Raw genomic sequence first — 18,654 nt, forward strand, 5'->3', positions numbered from 1 at the left:
GCTGGCAGATGTCCTCTGCCATTTGTTTCAAAAGTAGAAATTAATTACTAGGAGACTGCTTTAAGAGTCTCTGTTCTCCTATTTCTGAGCCACAGGGAGAGGACGCAGCCAGAAGCGCTCGTTCAAGCAAGCATTTCTAAGCTGAGGTCGGATGTTCTGGGTTTAGCAGATGATCGACTTAAAATTGGGTTGGAAATTCTTGTGTTGCCTGATCATTTTCATGGGGCGCAGCGTGCCCGGCTTTCTTTGATGTCCCTAGCATTTCAGATGCAACAGGCAGAGGCTTGTGCTGTGCCTGTAACCTGTGTGTCTGCAGCAGAAAGCTCGGAAGGATCACGTATCGGTACTTGGTATAAGTGTGTTTATTTAAGGTAACTTAAAAGGGAAACTGCGTACCCTCATCCTAACGCTGTTCCTTCACGAAGTCAAAGTGCTCTTTGAGGAAGCATGGATTTCTCTTTCCTCCCCTTCCTTCTCTTGCCGGTTTTCTCCTCTGAACCCTGGCGAATAATTCATTGAGCTGTGCTGCATGTAATGGTGTTATCTGAACCACGTAGTTAAACAGTTACTACTCTTTAGCTGGCGGTTATTCACAGGGAGGGGAGGGCCGTGCCGTTAGAAGAAGCATGTTCTCCGTGCTGGGTTGCAGGGAAGGGCTCTGGGTCCCTGGCTGAGGAGGGAGCAGGGAAACCTGTGGCTGCTATTGCTGCCAGGGAGCACTAATTCCTGCTGAGTTAGGATTTCTCTCTGCTCTGTTTTCCCAGTCCCTTTCCCCTTTTCTTCCTGCCCCTTCCTTCTCTTGGTTTGGGCACTGTAACTTTTGAAAGTGAAGGGAGCGGGAGTTGGTGATACTCCAAGCTGCTCTTTCCCATCTCCAGTAGGCTCGGTCGCAGCAGGACGTCTGCCTCTGTGGAAGCCACTTAACCGTGATAGATGACAGCTAATTGTGGTGTTGAGTGGTGGATGTGTTTGTCTTTCGCTGTATCCTCCTGCAATTTTTGGTTTTTTGAACGTGTTCTGCACTATTTAAAAAAAAAAACCCAGCAGAAAAACCTGTTTGTGCCTTTCTGCTTTACGGCCCCGCACACAGACAGGGCTGCGCTGAAATTGCAAGTGACAACTCGGAGACCCCAGAAGTCACGGTGGAGTCGTGAATTTTGAGGTTGCTGATGCTTCTGAGGAAGCAGGTGTTTTAAAATGAAAAGAAATATTTTTTAAAAAGGGAAAGGTAGAAGGGGGGGGAGCTAACGGAAGTGCTAGGGTCTTGCTAACATGAGCACTGAGGTAGCAGACAAATCCGGAGTGCCTGTGCTCAACGCCAGGTCCTAATGCTCATGTGGGGAGCATCGTCTCCGCTCCTGTAATCATGCCACGCACCGTTGCAGTCTCTTGGGACAGGCAGCGGGCAGGGAGGACGAGTTTTACAGCTGTGTTGGTGTTTTTACTGCCAGCTCGTGAGCCCTGCCGCTGCCTTGGGACGTGCTCTCGGGCAGCTGCCTTTGTCACTAAAGCACCTTCCCTTGCAAATTGTTGAGAGCTTTATGAACGATGAGTGTTGGGTGGTGGCTTATGATGCTCCCCTCCTCAGATCTGTGTTTCTGGAGATGTGTCTGCCTCTGTAGGCAGCTCACCCTGAGCTCAGGGGCCTCTGCCAAGCCTGGTCCTGCCCCAGCTCCTTCGTGCTGTGTTTAGCTGCGGTGTGCCGCTGCAGCCCACTGCAGGATGCAGAAGTGGTCTGGGGAGGCCGTCTTTCTGTTCCAAAAGAAAAAGATACCATTTGAGATGCCCAGATGGCATGCGGAAGAAAACGGGGAGAGCAAGGTTAAGGCTGATAGTGCTTTGTTGTGCCTTGGTTGAGTTGGTCAGTTCTGCTTCAAGTCAGAGTGCAGCAACTTCTGCTGCTGCTTTGGGAGCATCCTTCCTGCCTTGTGACCACAGCCTCTGCAGGACTTCTTGGTGGTGGGGACCGAGCCCCTGGCCTAAAGCTGTGAGAGCCCGACTGGGGAGCTTTCCCCTGGCAGCTCAAAGCTGTTGACTCCCAAATTTGCATGCGGTCCGGGCCACGAGAGGATGACACAGACCCTCTCCCTGCCGCTGTAACCTCCCGGCTGTACCGAAGCTGGGGTTCAGATCCCAGCAGGATCAACTGAGCTTTTCTCCTATGCAAGAAAAGCCTTTCTCTTAAAGCTCAAGCTTTAAGCAACTTTGCAACTGGCTGCGGAGTCCTTAAAAAGCAGTGATGGTTAGGGTATCAACTGCCTAAAAATAACCCTGGTCTCTTTCAGCAGGCCTGAGATCCAGCTGTATCCCAAGGTAACCACTTCCATTAGAGGTAAAATTAGGCTTTTTCTGTTTTTTGGCTGCGGTTCCCTGCAGAGGCTGCTCCGAGAAGAGGGAATGAGCCATGCTCTCGCTCATTGTTACCAGGAGTGGTGGTGATTAGCACCACGCTCTGCTCTGCAGCCATACTTCAGTGTTTAAGGGTTTACCTGAGGGCTGGGTTTCACAAGGAGACTTCGTTATTGCTGTTGATGATGGATGAAGCAGGATTATGTCTTGCAAGCCAGGTCAAGGTCGTGCAGCTGAGAGTTAACAGGCAAACCCTGTTAGTTCTGCTAAACCCCACGCAGAGAGATGGGCCCACACCGATGGCACTTCTGCTGCACCGCTTGCTGGAGGTGCTGTAGGGATGAGCAGCTCTCCCGTGCCCCTCTGTGCATACCCAGGGATGCTGGCTAGCGTGAGAAGGGCCGCGTGATGCTCGGTGCTGCTGCTTGCGGAGCTGCGGTGCCTCGCACAAATGTGCTAGCCGGTGGCTGGAGGTCCCTTGGGGATGGACGTTCCCCACGCCGGTGTCTGCTGTTGCTTCCTGTGCCTGTTTCTGCTGGCACACAGTGCTGTGCTATGCTGCTTTGATGTCTTTCGGGTTTAGATAGCTGTATTATTGAAAGAAGTAAGAGGGAATTGCAAATAAGCCCAGTAAAACTTTAATATCGTATTGACTCCCTGTGTCTTCTGTATGTGCTGTACAGCGTTATGTTTGCATATTCTACAGAAAATGATGCTTTCTTAAAAAACAAAACAGTTATTGGTACTATTTATGATCTCTCCCGGAAAACACAAAATTAAAGTGCCTTTGTATCCTCTGTTTGGCTGCTGGGACCCCTGGAGTCAGGAGAAAAGGTAGCAACTTAAAGCCTTTGGAGTTTTTCGGAGTGGTTTAAATTGTCTTAACTCCACATGTAAACATCGCGACTTTGATCCCTGGACTTTGGTCCTCCAGGAGAGGAGGCGGCAGTGAGAGGAGGTGTTTTGGGTTTTCTGTACGTACCTGGGTGCCTGTATGTTCCCTTTGCCCTGTAACCATCCTAAAACCATTACACTTTGCACCTTAATACCATCAATCAGTGCTTTGCAGGCTGTTGTCAGTTGATCACTTGAATTTCCTGGACTCAAAAATAATAATAAGAAAAGATTAACGCTAAAACTAACACGAAAGGGTCTGCCTGTCAGCAGGAGCAGCTTTGTGAGACAGGCGGCTGTACCGTTACCGCAAAATTTTGCGGTGCGTTAGGATTATTTGTGTCTTCCTTCACCCCAAAACGCACTCAGTAATGCCTGAGTGTAATTTGAGCTTGAGCACCTCTCTTAGAAAAATACTTAGTCTTGCTTCAAAGACTAATTGAAGGCTACCACGTCTCTGGGAAAATCCTCCTAAATATTTAAAGTGTGCCGTGTTATGAATCCCTGACAATAAAGTAAAACGTTCCTTCTCCCTTTCAGATTATGTCTGAGATGGAGAGGACTCGATGCTTCCTATACATTAAAAGAAAAGCACGTGAGTGGTGCAAAAGAAATTACTTCCACCGTGTAATTTCACGTACCGCTCCCATACGTGCCAGCTCTGTTCGTATAGAAACTAGTGGCGTACGGGTTTGGTCGGCTGGATTCAGGCTGCGTTCTCCGGTCAGGAAGCCACTTGGCTTTGAGAAATTGAATTGCATTTATTAACTCTGAAATGCTGTTGAATTAAACAGCCGCTAAGCACCGACACTGTAATCTCGTATTTGTAATGACCCTGGAGGTTGTGGGTAATGAAAATATAAATGCCATGACCTGGAATGAAATTAGAGACCTCATAATCGCTAAAAATGGGGTTGGCATCCTTCATGTTTTCAAAGGGCTAGAAATCAATATCGGGTCATTACAGAGTTGAGGGAGGTCTTGGAAACCTGCGGGTGGAAATCCGGAGTTACTGCTCTGCGCTAGCAAGTTCCTTCTGCCTCCCTAACCGGCTGTAAAGTCTGGCTCTGTCGGTATTAGCAGGTACATTTGGTGGAGGTTTTGGCCCCAAAGTGATGGTTGTGGTCGCAGCCCTTGCCGGCACAGACGACGCACCGAACGAGGACTGAAAACACCACAGCGCAGCGCTGGGTTTGGGGGAGAGGAGCGTTAAAAACTGCTTATAGGGGATATGCGGCGTGTTTCGACTTGGTCAAATAGCTAAATACCTTTTTCTCTTCTAAAAGATAATCATGGCTAGGGTTTGCTGAGCAAATTCGGGCTATGGATAGGTGAGTACCAGTGAATCCCGAGCCCGGGGTGCCATTGCTCTGCCGTTGGGCTGCTGTGGATGCTGCCTACGAGCTCGGTGCTCTTAATCAGCAAATCCAGTAATGAACCTGCTTAATGGTTTCAGTCCCTTGTCTCTGCACTTCTACAACTTGAGCTTTTCAGGGTTTAAAACCACAGCCTGACACTCCGGGAAAGCATCTCAGCGGGGCTCTGCACCAGGAAACAGGCACCAGGAAACAGGGCGAACACCTCCGTTAGTGCTGGATTTCAACTGAGGGTGGGTTGCGATCTGTCCGGGCTTCCCCGTATCCTTCAGGTAACGTTGGCTGGGAAGAAGGCAGCGCTCAGTGTGGGTGAGTTGCAGAGAAGTGCCGTCTCTGCGTGTTATTCAGCTGGAAGGAAAGAAAACCGCATCGAGAAACCTCTGTTAAAAAGGAAAATAAATTATTCCCAGGCTGCTCACGTGGCTCAGCAACAGATTTTAGTGTGGAGACTGTGTATTGAAAGCATTTAGTCAAGCTGCTGCTCTTTGCAGCCTGTGATGAATGTACCAACAAGACAGTGCGGCTATTTATTTTGGTTTCCTCCCTAATGAATTTTTATATTTATTTATTATGTGCTTCATGATAGGCAATCTGTTTGAGTGAATAAAAAAATCAGTTCCCAGGCAAATGTTATCTCAAAGGTAGTTCAATGTAATGGTTCATAATCCCACGTACCAGAATAATCGGCGTTTAACGCACACAAACTGGTTGAAACCTGAACCGATGGGATCGAAGCGTGTTGTCTCCAAACCGATGCCGGGCACTTTTAACCTTGGTGTTAGTTTCCCTGTTCTTATTATAGCCTCAATCAACTGAAATAGCTGAAGGAAAACATAGTCTGGGGGCAGGGGGAGAAGGGCACGTTTGCCTTTAGCACGTTCTTGAGATCTTGAGCCTGGTGGCCGCTTGTTTCTCTGTGGCATTCTGCAACGAGACCAGCCCAGCTTTGAGACCCAGCCGACACCTGGCCTCTTTTGGCATCCCATGCGTTGTTGGTGTTTTAAAACTAACTCTAAAGCACGGGTCTAACTCCAGGTTAAGCTGCCGGGATGACAATGCTGGAAACCACTGTCCTCCCCTGGTAGGCAGGAGAGAGGCGGCTGGTTCCCGGGGTGACATCCCTTCAGCCCCTGGAAGCTGCTGCCGACCGCGCGGGCTGTTTGCAAAAGAAGGGCGTGCAGAATTAAACGGGGATCCCTGGTTCGGCTGTTCTAGGGCAGCGAGCAGGTATTTGATGGTGGTAGCGGGCAGAGCCGATTTGAACTAGGAAGGGGTGAAGTCAGGGCTGTAGCATCCCGCATCTCCAGTGCACATCTAAAACCTGCTTTTTTCCTCCATTAATTTAATCAAGGCGGATTATTTTTAAAAAGACACCACTATTCGTTAAGTTTATAATTATCTTTATAACTAGCTGCTCATGGCGGATTTTTCTCTCTCCTGATTTGCAGTCAGCTAGCAGTTGGTTTTCAGCATGCCTGAGTTTTGATTCCCATTCTCCTTCCGCCCTTCCTGGGTTTTGATTTTATTTTGCTCACTAAATGAATTTTTTGGGGGAAAGAAAAGTATTTGTCATTCTGCCCTATGTAGAATCAAGTCTAGGGACATGTAAGATAAGTCCCGTTCCTGGAAATGTGCTTGGCAGCCACTAATGGATGATGAGGACATACCATAACTCGTGCTGATACATCTGGGAAACTGTGGTGAGGAGAGAAACTGGACCGTGGTCCTGGCTCTTTGAACAACCTATTTCAGTGTATTTAGTAGTTAATATTATTTAACAGCAATACTATATGGCAAAAAGCTAATCCCTTATGACCCAGCTAAGGCAGGACTGTCCTGCTCCGGGTGGTGTGTCGCAAAGTACCAGCATTTATTTTGCATTTTAATTTTAATCAAATATTCTGCGTCTTACAAGAGCCGTTATGTGGAAACCTGTATCAGAACGATGTTAAATTATCCTTCGCTTGGGGAGGGGTCAGCTGTTGTGTTGTAGGTGCAGGAAAGCTGCTTTCTGAGGTGCTCAATAGAATATTGAACTTGGAAGAGGAATAACGGAGTGCAGCAGCATCTGTGCTACCCAAGCATCTCCTGAGCATGGCAGGGATCCAGCCGGAGGGGCTGGGGAAACTGATTTCCGCGGGCTTGTTGAGGCAATCACTTGGTACTTTTGTGAATCGCTGCGTCTTGCAGTAATTTAGGGCTTTGGAAACCTTACACCATCCCAAAGCATTTCCATGTTTCTTAAATCCCTCAAATCCTCAGAAAACGAATCATTTTCATATTTAGGAGAACTGGAGTTGTCCTTTGCACGCAGAACCTGAATGCCTTTAATCTGATTTATTAACTTGGTGTAGAGAAGGGGGACTTCATCCAGTGGGACCCTGCTCCTGGAACGGTTATTCCCCTTCGGTTTATTACACAAAGCAAAATCAATAGATGGCTTTTTTTTCCAGCCAGCACTAATGAGATATTTTGCATATAGCTGAACATAATCATGAAACCCAAAAGGATAACCAAGGTTTTAATTTTGGCATCCTGTTGTGCCTGCAAAGGAACGTAGTGATTTATCTATTGACTTGATACTTTGATGATTTGTAGTCAGTTTTTTGCTAGGATGGGGGTGTTTGAGTTTTTGCTATCATTTTATAGTTATCCCAAGCATTACAAAAAGGCACAAAATAAACTGTGTAAAGATAACTGCCAGTGAATTATTTGTTGAAGTTGAGGTAGGAGCCAGCTGCCTGAAAGCAATGCCTGTTTGGGGGGGTTTTCCCTTTTTTTTTTTTTTTTTCTTAATTATTTTTTTAAGCAAGTGCTTTATTAAGCTGATGAGGCAGGACACTTTCAAGCAGCAGATTTATGGTATTTTTGTTAATTGGTGGTCAGGGTTCCCGCTCAGGCTGGGCTGTGAGCTGGGGGGAACAGGGACAGGGCGGCATGGGTCACCGTGGGCAGGGGGAACGGCAAGGCAAGAGCTCTGCCGCGCCGATGCCGGGCAGGAGGCGGATGGCGTGATCAGCAGAGGTAGGCAGGTGAAATCCCACGTGGGCAGGCTGAAGGCCATAGTGGTTTTCATTTCAGTCTCCCAAATTGTTTTCCTCCCTGCAGAGCTGCCACCCCGGGTGCAGGGAACCCCGTCTCTGGCTGCAGCACTCCCCGATGCCTGGGGAGAAGCGTGGGCATCTCTGAAAGGCGCTTCAGGCCGGGTCCCTTGTCCCGTGGGAAAGCAGTTGCCGCAGCAGGCAGGGCAGGCACAGATCCCCGGGGGGACGGGCAGGGAAATCGGTGTTATTGTGTGGTGCCTTTGGCAGGCAGCGAGGGCCGGGACGCGGCAAGGAGGTGTCGCGCTGGGAAGAGAGATGAGGGCAAAGGACTCCTGACCCGTGTACCGGCTGGCTTCGTTAGCCCACCGCTCACAAAGCGGCCCTAATTAGGGACCTAGCTATGGAGCTGGTTGCCGGGCGTGGCGGAGCGTACTGCAGCCCTGCTTCTTGTGGGGCCACAGAGCCGGGACGGGGCGGCAGGGGTCCCGGTGCTGGCTGCGGCGAGCAGGGACTGGAGCTGCTCCGCTCACCTCACGATGGCCGGGGCAAAGCAATTGCAGCGCTCAGGTACAACGTGCTTTGGTAAAAACACGGTGCCTGGTATCACTTCAGAGCAAGTTGTAGACGGTGCGTTTATCAAATGGTCGTTGAGCTGCCAAAAAATAGGTAGGGATGTAGTCCTGGGCAGAAATGGTAGCGCTTTGGTGCTGCGTGCCCTGTTTGCAGGTACGACTTGGGGACGGGGAAGTGCAGCGTGCCGGTACGGGGCTGCTGCGGTTGCTGGGCTGGCGTTTGTGCCGAGAGCTGCATCCGGCTGCCGGTGTGCAGCTGAGCTGGAGCCGATGCTTATTTGTGATCCGCTTGTTTCCTTTTGGCCTTCTCCTATTACTGCCTTTTACTGTAAATAAGTCTTCATGCCCAGTGACGTTTATCCCCAGAAGTGTTTCTGGAGCATCATCGCGCTGCCTCCAGCCTGGCTTTTGCAAGGTGCAGCCCTGGCGCTGGCTCCGCTCCCACGCTCATCCGGGCCACGGCCCCCCAGAAATGGGACTTCTGGGGACCCTCCTCTGGAAGCAGTGGTGGGACGGGGCTGGCAGGACCGCAGTGTGCTCTTCAGACCCACCACACGTTGTGCTTCATTCCCAAAGATGTGGAAGCCTTTGGCCTCTTTGGAGGGCACCTGGAGCTTTCCGTGTGGCCGGGTCCCTAACAGGGGACTGTCCCCAGCCTGGCCGAGCAGGGACTGACTTTCTCTACGGATTCTGCATTCGGGTAACCGCTGTCTCCCGAGCCAGCAAGGTTTTACACTGACCCTCGCCGCAGCTTACACCCCTGGCACGGCACTTATGGTAGGGCAGCTCTCACCAGGGTGGTCACATTTTGCTGTGGTTTAATGGAATTAGCCAGCAAGAATTTATTCAGGGCTGGGGGAGGCTGTTTCGTGAGCAAGCCCGGACGGAGGGAGATGCAGCACAGAGACCTGGGGAGCCCCGGGGGTGGCCCACAGCGATGCTCTGCCCTGGGACTGCAGCGCCTGCAGCTCGCTCCCCAAAGCAGCGTGAGCGAAGCCACAACCTCATGCATGTTTTTCAGGGGAATATCTGATTTCCTAAAATTGAGCTTTCCTAGCCCTGTCTCTTTTCATTTAACGCTTTTGCCCTGCCATGAGGCTTCCCCCCTCCCCGTCCCCAGCCTGAGTGACTTCTCTCCCATCCAAGTTTCTCGAGTCCTTTGAAAACTTTTGTGGCTTCATCTGCAGATCTCTCTGGGGAGCTCCGGCCGTGCTTTGTAACTGCATCTGTGCCGTGCTTACAGACCGCTCCGTTCAAGTAGGAGCTGGGTAGTTTCCTTCTGCTGCTCCATCTGCAGCCCCCCAGGGCGGAGGGGAGGCAGGGAGGGGGGATGCTCCTTCTCTTCTCCAAAGCGAGCGGTGGCAGCATGTCCAGGACATCCCGGGATCAGCCTTCCTGGGTGCTGGGAGACAGGCAGATGTTCGCCCCCCTCCCAGCATCTGCTCTGCCCCCAAAATCCTCGCTGCGCTGTGACTCAGCGGCATGTTGAAAAATCCCTGCTCCCTTTCAGCATGTGAAAACCCCTGAATCCCATTAATTCCCTCTTAATTTACATCGTGAATGGCTACGTTGGGAAGGAAAATCCTGCGGGTTAAGGGACAGCGTCGCAACGCGCCAAGTGAACAAGCGTGCAGCAGGCAGGGGAGGCAGAGGCTGCCTGGTTTGGGGACCCGAGGATACTCCAGAAGCATCAGGGAGCGGGTTTGGGACAGAGCAGCTCTCTCAGTTAACGCTGCCGGGATGAGAAATGCCCTTCTCACGTTAAACAAGATGGTTAGTGACTGCTTTGGGTGGCCAGTGAGTCCCTCCTTGTCCTGATGTCCCCAAGCCTGAGTCCAGCTGCGTTCCTGTGGGTTGCCGGTGGAGGGGACAGGCTCTTCCCATGGGCTCGCCTGCCAAGCACCCGCATCTCTGCAGCAGTTGGGAAATAGGAGCACCTCTGCGAGGACTTAAGACACGTCCACGTATTTTTGAGGTCCCTAAACTGGATGCAGGGAGCCTGGTGCTGTGCTGTGGCAAAAGCAGCAGCAGCTTATCCAATCATACATTAATAAATGAAGTTTTTGAGATGCTTGATGTGCTGGATGGAATATTATCCATTTTCCTTGGCCAAATTTATTTGGTCGGAGGTGGTGGCAGGGTAGCTCTGGCAGCAGCCCACCTGGTGGGTAGTTGGCTGCAGGCTCCTTTTCTGCCTGTTAAATAACAATTATTGCTTTTCGGCATCTCCAGGTGCTTTACAGAAGAGGCCAGGATGATGGTTCTCGCCTGCAGTTGAGGAAAGGGAGGTGCCTTGCGTGTCCAGAGAAGGGCAACGAAGCTGGGGAAGGGTCTGGAGCACAAGGCTGATGGGGAGCGGCTGAGGGAACTGGGGTTGTTCAGCCTGGAGAAAAGGAGGCTGAGGGGAGACCTCATCGCTCTCTACAACTGCCTGAAAGGAGGGTGTAGAGAGGTGGGGTCGGTCTCTTCTCCCAGGTAACAAGTGATAGGACGAGAGGAAATGGCCTCAAGTTGCGCCAGGGGAGGTTTAGACTGGATATTAGGGAATTTTACTTCACTGAAAGGGTTATCAAGCACTGGAACAGGCTGCCCAGGGAAGTGCTTGAGTCCCCATCCCTGGAGGTATTTAAAGGACGTTTGGATGAGGTGCTTAGGGACATGGTGTAGTGGTGGTCTTGGTGGTGTTAGGTTTACGGTTGGACTCGATGATCTTAAAGGTCTTTTCCAACCTATACGATCCTGTGAAAAGCTGGTACTTGGGACCAGAGAGCACCTCGGGCAGGGGGCTGTGCCGGGGTCAGTGTGGTCAGTGCTCTCCTTCCACTACATTTGCTGGGCTCGGGAGGAAAAGGTGTCCTGAGCCGTAACGCAGTGCTCCTCTAACCTGGGCCTAGAAATCACCACGAAGGAGATACTGAAAGCCTCCACAGATGTTCCCCTGCAGCAGGCTGGTAGCGAGAGGGAAAGATGCTGGAGATGAAATATTGCCAAGCTTGGAAGGGAGGAAGGGACCGGAGAAGCTGCCTGGGGGGAAGTTGGGCTCAGCCTTCACAGGAAGGGATGGGGATGGGGATGGAGATAGGGATGGGGATGGGATGATCCTGTGCTGGTGGTGGGGCTCAGGCAGGCTGTTTGGGAAGAGGACTGGTCTCTATCTCCCCCATGATCACCTGCCCAGTTGGGTGCCTTCATCCCTCTCGCTGTTCCCAAGCCGCTGCACAGCCCCAACAGCCACAGGAGCCGCTGGATCCCAGCTGCTCGGGGCGGGTGGGAGTGCCCCCGGCCTGACCCAGCCGGGCAGGGAGGAGAGGCTTTAAAAATACATTCCCTGTACAAAACCGGGACAGAAATAGCATCCCCTGGCAGGGCTCGGAGGTTTCGTTTGACTGCGGGGGTGCATCCCAGGCTGTCAGCAAGCAGAGGTGTTAGCGGATGGCTCCCTCCTTTCTGATAGAGAAATAAATAGCGTTGAGCCAGCCACCCTGTCGTTCCCCAACACCAACTTCTACCTTTTTCTGCCCCCCCAGCTCCAGCTGAAGTGGGTTACACCTTTGCTAAGCACCAGCTTCATTTTTTCCTGGTGAACCAAGGGAGTTTTTGCAAGCTCTGACGCCTTTGCTGAGCTGGCAGCTGCCCGAAGCAGCCCCGGCAGGAGGTATATTTTTAAGCCGAGGGTGCTGGACCCTTCCTGGGGGTTACGGGGCTGCAGATGCTGGAGGGGGCAGTTATCCCTTTCTTCCTGCTTCTTGCCAGCTGGCGTGGGTGACTTCCCCTCCTCTCGTGTTTCTTGGCATGAGGTTTCTTGCGCAAGACCTGTGCTTCCTGCTAGGTTACGCAGTGGTTTGGTTTTTAAGCCCTATCCAGAGCTGTACCCCGTGGGGGTCTGCTGAGCCTGGTGCAGAAGGTGCTCCTCAGATGGGTGAGCTGCAGAGGTTGGTCCCCAGCGCCCAGTTTGCACCTCTGTTGGGGCTCAGCCTGCTTTTTGGAGAAAACATCTGACTTTTTCTAATACCACCATGGGGGCCAGAGGCTACATACGAAGCGGCAGGCTGGAAATGCCCCCCATGCCGAGGCTGGCTCTGTCTGGGGAGGGCAAAATCAGGCTTAGGAGAAGGTGCGGATAGGTACCGGCAGGCGGTCAGGGAGGTCCCCGGGGCAGGTTTGCAGCGATGCTGCCAATTCCCACGTCGGCAGTTTGTGGGCGCCAGCCAGAGCCTAGTCCAGCCCTTTACGTGCAAGCAGTGCCGGGGGTGGTGGGTTTATTTTTAGTCCTGCGAGCCACTTGCTCCATCCCCTGCGAAACCATCTGCTGCCTGCAGCCGGGCTGGTCTGTGGGCTTTGAGTCAACAAAGCAAACTCCCCACCCCAAGTTTTCCATTTTTTGGCCACAAACCAGGATGTTTTTCATGCTCATCTTCTGCCTCCTGCCCCTGTGTCCTCTCCCCACCCTCCCACAAATGTTTTGGATGAGGAGTTTTGGACTGGGTCTGATTCTTCCCTCGGCTTCATGCTTCAATCCGGGCAGAACACTGGGGTGCCGAGAGGGGACTCGCTCGGATGTGACCCAGGGATGCTCCCAAGGGTGCCCAAACCCTGATGGAGGGGTACCACATGCTCACCAGGCTTAAGATGAAAACTTGAGCTTAATTACATTGAGTTACTGATTAGCAGTGGACGTAGCAGCTCTGCTGATTCAAAGCAAAGATGCTGAGAAATGCACTTGGTGAGGACTGGCTCGGCTGGTCTGTTTGTGGATGTGGGTCCCAACATGAAGGGAAGGGTTGAAAAGCAAAATTAGGCAGCGTGAGGCTAATTAATGTGTGCTTCCCCCATGTATGGAGCGGCTTTCAAGGCTTCCCAGGACTGTGCCTGCAAAATTCCCCCACTCAAAACCCGCTCTCCTGGAGCCATGCGGTACCTCCAGTGAGGAGATGGGGCTGTGGTCACTGCACATCGTTTTTGTCACCAGGGCGAGTGGTGTGTCCTGGCAGGGATGGCTGCGAGGCCAAGGAGGATGTTGGCCAGAAGAGAGTGGGACAAAAATCAGATTTGGGTTTAGCTGCAAGTGACCGTCTCCTTCCCAGCATCGCTCCCAGCTGGCGAGTACCCGGTTCGGCAGCATGCAGCACGGCTGTCCAGCTGGGCTTTCCCTGGTTTAATCTCCTGGGTTGGTACCTGCGGGGGCAGGATTTGTCCCGCTGGATGGGGATATGGCAAAGGCAGGGCTTGATGCATTGCTCAGCAGATGAGCTCCAGATTTCCAGCTCTTGTTGGTTTTTATTTTGCAACTGGGTCCAAACCACGAGGCTTGTTCTCAATAAAACAGAGCAACCAACCACACCAAAAAGGAGGGGGAGACAGACTGCTTTCATCTCGGGCTTGTTGCGAGAGCTAATCATTTCACAGAGGGGGTCACAGCATTTGGGAGAAGCCCAGGAGAAGATGCTGGGGTGTTTGTTCTTTGAGCCCAGAGCTTTGCTGGTGCTTGGGTTTAGCTGCGTGTGGCTTGTTCATTGCCAGCCCTGCTGTGAGTGTCGCTTTGCAATTATCTGTGATCTTTTGGGGTTTAATGAGACCTTTAAGCTTTTAGATGAATAACTGGCTATTTTTCTGCTCTTTGCTATGAAGCCCTGAATGGTTTCCACCAAAAAAACCCCCTGCCAGTTCAGCTGTAGCCAGGATGGTCTGGTGACTACTCTGGTGACTACGCAGTCAAATAGTTCCATCCTTCATCCAGCACCCTCAAGGGGTGTCGTGGGCTTGGGGGAGTCAAGCCCTCCTTTTGCTGAATAGCAGTGAGCTACAGCCATGCTGGGTGGGTCTGGCAGCCCTTCCAACAGCACCCAGTGGGTGCCTCTGAAAGGGTTCACAAATTAGGGTGTCTTCAGTTCCCATCCTATATAAGAGCCTCCATCAAGGGCTTCCTTCTTGGATGAGACTGCAAATGGGGGGTGCAGTCCAGGCATTGGGTGAGGAGCCTTTATCTGCAGGAGCCACGTGGCCGATGGCCTGGGGCTGCCCTGGCTGTGTCTGGAGAAACCCAGCAAGCCTAGGACTTGTGAGTCCCCCTCGATGGGATGTCCCCCAAAATGAGACTGCCTTAGTTGGGGCTCGCTGCCCCAAACTCTCCGTATATTCCCAGTGCACACGTGTTGTGGGCAGCCATCCAGGGGTCGAATGGCAGAGGGCCGGGGCGGCGAGGCTTGCAAAAAATGCTGACAGGCTCCGTCGTGATGCCTGGGAACCGGGTCTATCAGCACTGGCATCACTTTGACCTCCTCTGCCACGCCAGCCTGAAATGCTCATCTGTTCTCAGGCTCCGCAGCCCTCCCTGCCTCCACCTCCCCCTGGGGTTGGCTGCACGTCCCAGCAAGACGAGCCCAAGAAGACCCAGAAAACTGAGGAGAAAATGGTCGGAGACCAAAGAAGTATGCAGAGGGGACAGTGATGTGAAATGCAAAACTTTTCTTGTAGAGAAAGCTCAGGGCTTTCTGCTGGTGAAGCGTCACCGTGGCAAGTGTGCGGGCTTTGCAGCAGTGGCTGCAGACGGAGAAGGAGGAGATGGTGTCCACCAAGTTGTTTTCTGGAGCCGTGAGCCCAGAGCTCTTGGCCCAGACTCCAGCTGGGCTGTAAGAAGTGCAACGGAAGAAAGTCCAGTTATTTTCACAAAATTTTTATAATAATTCAGGGCCAACACTGTTTTTCTGCTGAAATACATGAGCGACTTGGGTTTTTTGCAGCTAAGCCTCAGTAAGCTGAACCCTGGTAGACATTTGCTGGGACTCTCCAGGACATCAGTCCCAGGGCAATCAAGAGGATCTGGGATGCCTGAAAAAGCCTTCCCTCCAATCACTTCCTCACCGCCGCTCTCCGGATGTTCCCTGTGAGGAGGCAAATTAAGGATCCTTAAAGTTACATCTTTTAACAGGCAATCAGCGCTCCTCTCGGCAGGGAAGGCTGTTCATCAACATTGTGCAGGTCCTCGCGCTGAGATAAACATCACATCGGATGGTGCCTCCTTCCAGCTGAAGACATCTTTGCACACAGAAGGCAGCGCTCACATGTGCTGCGAGGATGAATTTTGGTCGGCTCGCAGTGGTATCACCTATATGGATGCACAGGCTGGGGAGGCATGGGAGGATGGAGATAAACCCCTGTCTAGGTGGCACCTAAAGACCAAGCGGGGCTTTGGAGGTACCACGTGGCTCTGGTGGGATGTTCCCAGTGGACCACTGCGTTCCCGCAGCTCCCCATGCTGTTTTTCCCAAGGGAACGGGAGCACCGGGGGCACACGAGAAGGGAGCTCTGGGAGGCAGCTCAGCCTCAGTACAGTTGCGCTTTGGAGCTCATTTATTCAGCAGCTCCTTAGAGCCTTCACAAATGGATGCTGCTAAGTACAGAGACGTGACCGCTCCGGAGCTCAGTTATTTACAGCTCACTGCAGCTGACTTACGCCGCCTCCATCAGCAGGGCTGAGGGGGGAAGGAAAACCTTCTGGAATGAGAGCCCGGAGATACAAAAATCCCTCCCTGCTTCTTTTCCCCTGTTGTTACAAACCCTGAGCCCGTCACGGCCTAATGTGTTGATAAACATGGGTTTGAGGGAAATCTGGGAAGCAGCAGGGAGCTATCTGTGGCTTTAGCTGGGGACCATGTGGAAACGTGGCAGGAGCTTCTCCTCACTTTGACCTTAAAATGTGCATTTAAAGCTAAAGCCAATTCTCCCCAGCCAGCTGAAAACAAAAGAGCTTTTCGGCCTCGCCGTGCCCAGCTCCGTCCTCGCAGCATTTACACAACGGGCTCTGTTGAGCCTTGCTCCTCTTGGATGCTCTTTACCTCTGCTGTATAAAACAAAAGAGCCCTTCACGATGTTAAAAAGCAAATGTCCTCATGAAATGTCTCGGTGACTGGCTGATGGGTCTGGTTTCCCCAGTCCCCTGAGGAAAAGGATTTGCAGGGAGATACGGGAGATGCGATGGGAGAGAGATGTCTTCCAGGAGCACGGTCTCTGCGCCGCTCCTTGGGGTTACCAAGCCAAGCCTCGGCTGTTGGCATCTGCAGTGTTCACCGCTGCAGAAGACAAGTCCTCATGGGGAAGGCAGAGCTCCTGGAGAAATTGTGAAGAGCTTCCAGAGGGGGAAGAAAGGTGGTGATGCGCCTGCGAAGGACCTTCAGAGCTGAGACAAGAGGCAGGAACAAAGTGCAAGCGTAGGAGTCCCGCGCCGGGGATGACGAAACCCGTGCGTTGGCTCTCTCCTGGCTGCCCACCCCTGTACTCAGCCCACGGCCACGTCCGACCCAGCAGTGTCTTTTGAGCTGCTTTGATTGGCAAGTGCTTCAAGCTCCCTGGGTTTTTGTTTTCACTTGGTTTGCGTTGGTTTTTTTTCTTTTTCTTTTAATAGTAGGGCTCATTTTGATGCTGACTATCAGATATACGAGGCTGGCAGCTACTCAAGCAGGCGTTGCGGCCAGCTTATGGTTCTCGGTTGCTTCATCCCCATGGTTTATTTAGTGTTCCTCCTCTCTCCACCCAAGGTGGGGCTGCCTGTTAAGGTGTTTTCCTCTAGGTCCGTTCTGCAGGAGCAGCTGCGTGGTCGTCAGGAAACGTTTGGGCATCTCTAAGGATTGTTTTTTGTGTGGTACAAGTGATGACTTCTCTCTAGGCTCATCCGTGCTAATTGGGAGTGGGGAGGAGCGAAGCCAAGTGAAGGGCAGCCTGGCCATGCTCAGTTAACTTCTGCTTCTCTTTCTTCTTGTGCTGTATCACAGTTGAATTTCTTAAAGCGGCTTTGTCTTCCTCAGTTTCTCCCCACGCTTTGCACGTCTTGCTCATTTCTGCCTGGCTCCGTTTCCTCCTTTGCTCCTCAGTCCCCCCAGCCGCTCACCCGGCTGCTTTCTAATCTGTTCGCCTCCCCTGCTCTCCTTTCTCCCCTTATGCAGCTCCCTCCTGCTCTGCACTCGACGCATTCGCCGGCGGCGTTTCCTCTGCAAGCCGTTTGTCCGGCCGCGTGATGGGCGTGATGTTTGCAGGGTGCTTGTGCTTCGCAGCCCAGTGCACGGTCGTCACCGAGGGGTGACCCCCCCCCTGGGGTGGCACCTCAGCCTCCCTCGGATGCTGGTGCTCGCTCAGCCATGTTGCTGCTTCACTTGATTCATCCAGATTTGAAGGCATGGGAAGGGGAGAAAAGCCTCCCAGCCATCAGGCATCCTTGAGCCTGCCCAGACTGAGATTTGCAGTCCAGCTCTCATGTAAAATTATTGAAAGTTCCTTCCTCCTCCTCCTCCTCGCTCAACGCTTTGCTTCAGCATCCCAAGCCTTCCCATTTCAGAGCAGGGCTTGTCTCTGGCTGAGGTCGTGTTGCGCAGGTGCTGTAGGGTGAGCCCCCGGCTGGTATCGCTCGGGTAGAGCTTTAGATTATGATAAACTCGGTTTTATTATTGCAACGGCGAGGGTTTAATGCTCCTTAACTCCCTTCCCTTGGCTTGATAACTCACGTTGTCTTATCTGGAGCCAGACCGAAGTGGCTGCTGTGGTGGGAGGCAGCGTGGGAGCCCTGCAGCCGTCCAGAAGCCTCGCCCAAAGGTCTGGGAGCCCTTCACCACCCAAGTCCCCCAGCAGGTCCTGAGTTCCCCCCCGTTGCCATAGGATGCTGGTACCTAAGCGCTCTGAGGATTTGGGGGCTGCAGAGGGATTGCTCAAGGAGGGCATCCCCTGGGCAGGAGCCGCTGGTGATGTCCCCTGGCTTTCATATGCAGGCCACTAAATAAGTAGCTAAATTCTGTTTTGTTAAAAAAAAATCTGATAAAAATAAAAATAAAGCCCCACTCTTTTGTGTGGAGTTATTCACACGTAGCAAAAAATAGAGCTGGTATGCGATGCCTGCCTGCAATGTACTCCAGGAGCTGCAAAGGCACTAGCTGGCACTTTGGGACCAAGGGAAAGATATTATTTATAGCCAGGCTCAGTAAATCATTCCGCCGAAGTTTTTTTTTCTTCGAGCCTCCTCCCTCTTCCCTTTGTAGCATTCCCGTCCTTTTCCCTTTCCAGGCGCTACCAGCATTGCACTAATTGTGCACAAACATGTGGGGAAGTAAGCAGCCTCTCTTCCTTCTCCGGTCCCAAACCAGAAGGCACCGTGTCGCAGGGACACCTATGCAGAGGTGAATTAAATCAGCACGGTCCAGCCAGAGCTGAATCTCGCCGCGCTTGTCCCTGCGCTCCATCGGAGATGGATATTTGTTTCCAAGCGTGGCACCATGCAGATAATTTTTAAGGGTCCTTTGCTCACCAGCAGCAGGGATCTGGCTGGGAGCTGTGGGGTTATTCCCCAACACCCTTCCTCTTTTTGTAAACCGAAAAAACTGGGAATTTAAAGTCCAAAGACATGCGGAGAATAAATCTGCGTCCTTACTTATTTAT

General features: G+C 52.1%; 1 protein-coding gene across 1 annotated transcript in view; it reads left to right on the top strand.

The window, feature by feature from the left end:
• Positions 1–18,654, top strand: part of RAMP1 (receptor activity modifying protein 1) — a 31,740-nt gene that overhangs the window by 598 nt on the left and 12,488 nt on the right. The window lies entirely within an intron of this gene.

The sequence above is a fragment of the Mycteria americana genome, chromosome 9, assembly GCF_035582795.1.
Source record: "Mycteria americana isolate JAX WOST 10 ecotype Jacksonville Zoo and Gardens chromosome 9, USCA_MyAme_1.0, whole genome shotgun sequence".
Taxonomy (NCBI): Eukaryota; Metazoa; Chordata; class Aves; order Ciconiiformes; family Ciconiidae; genus Mycteria; species Mycteria americana.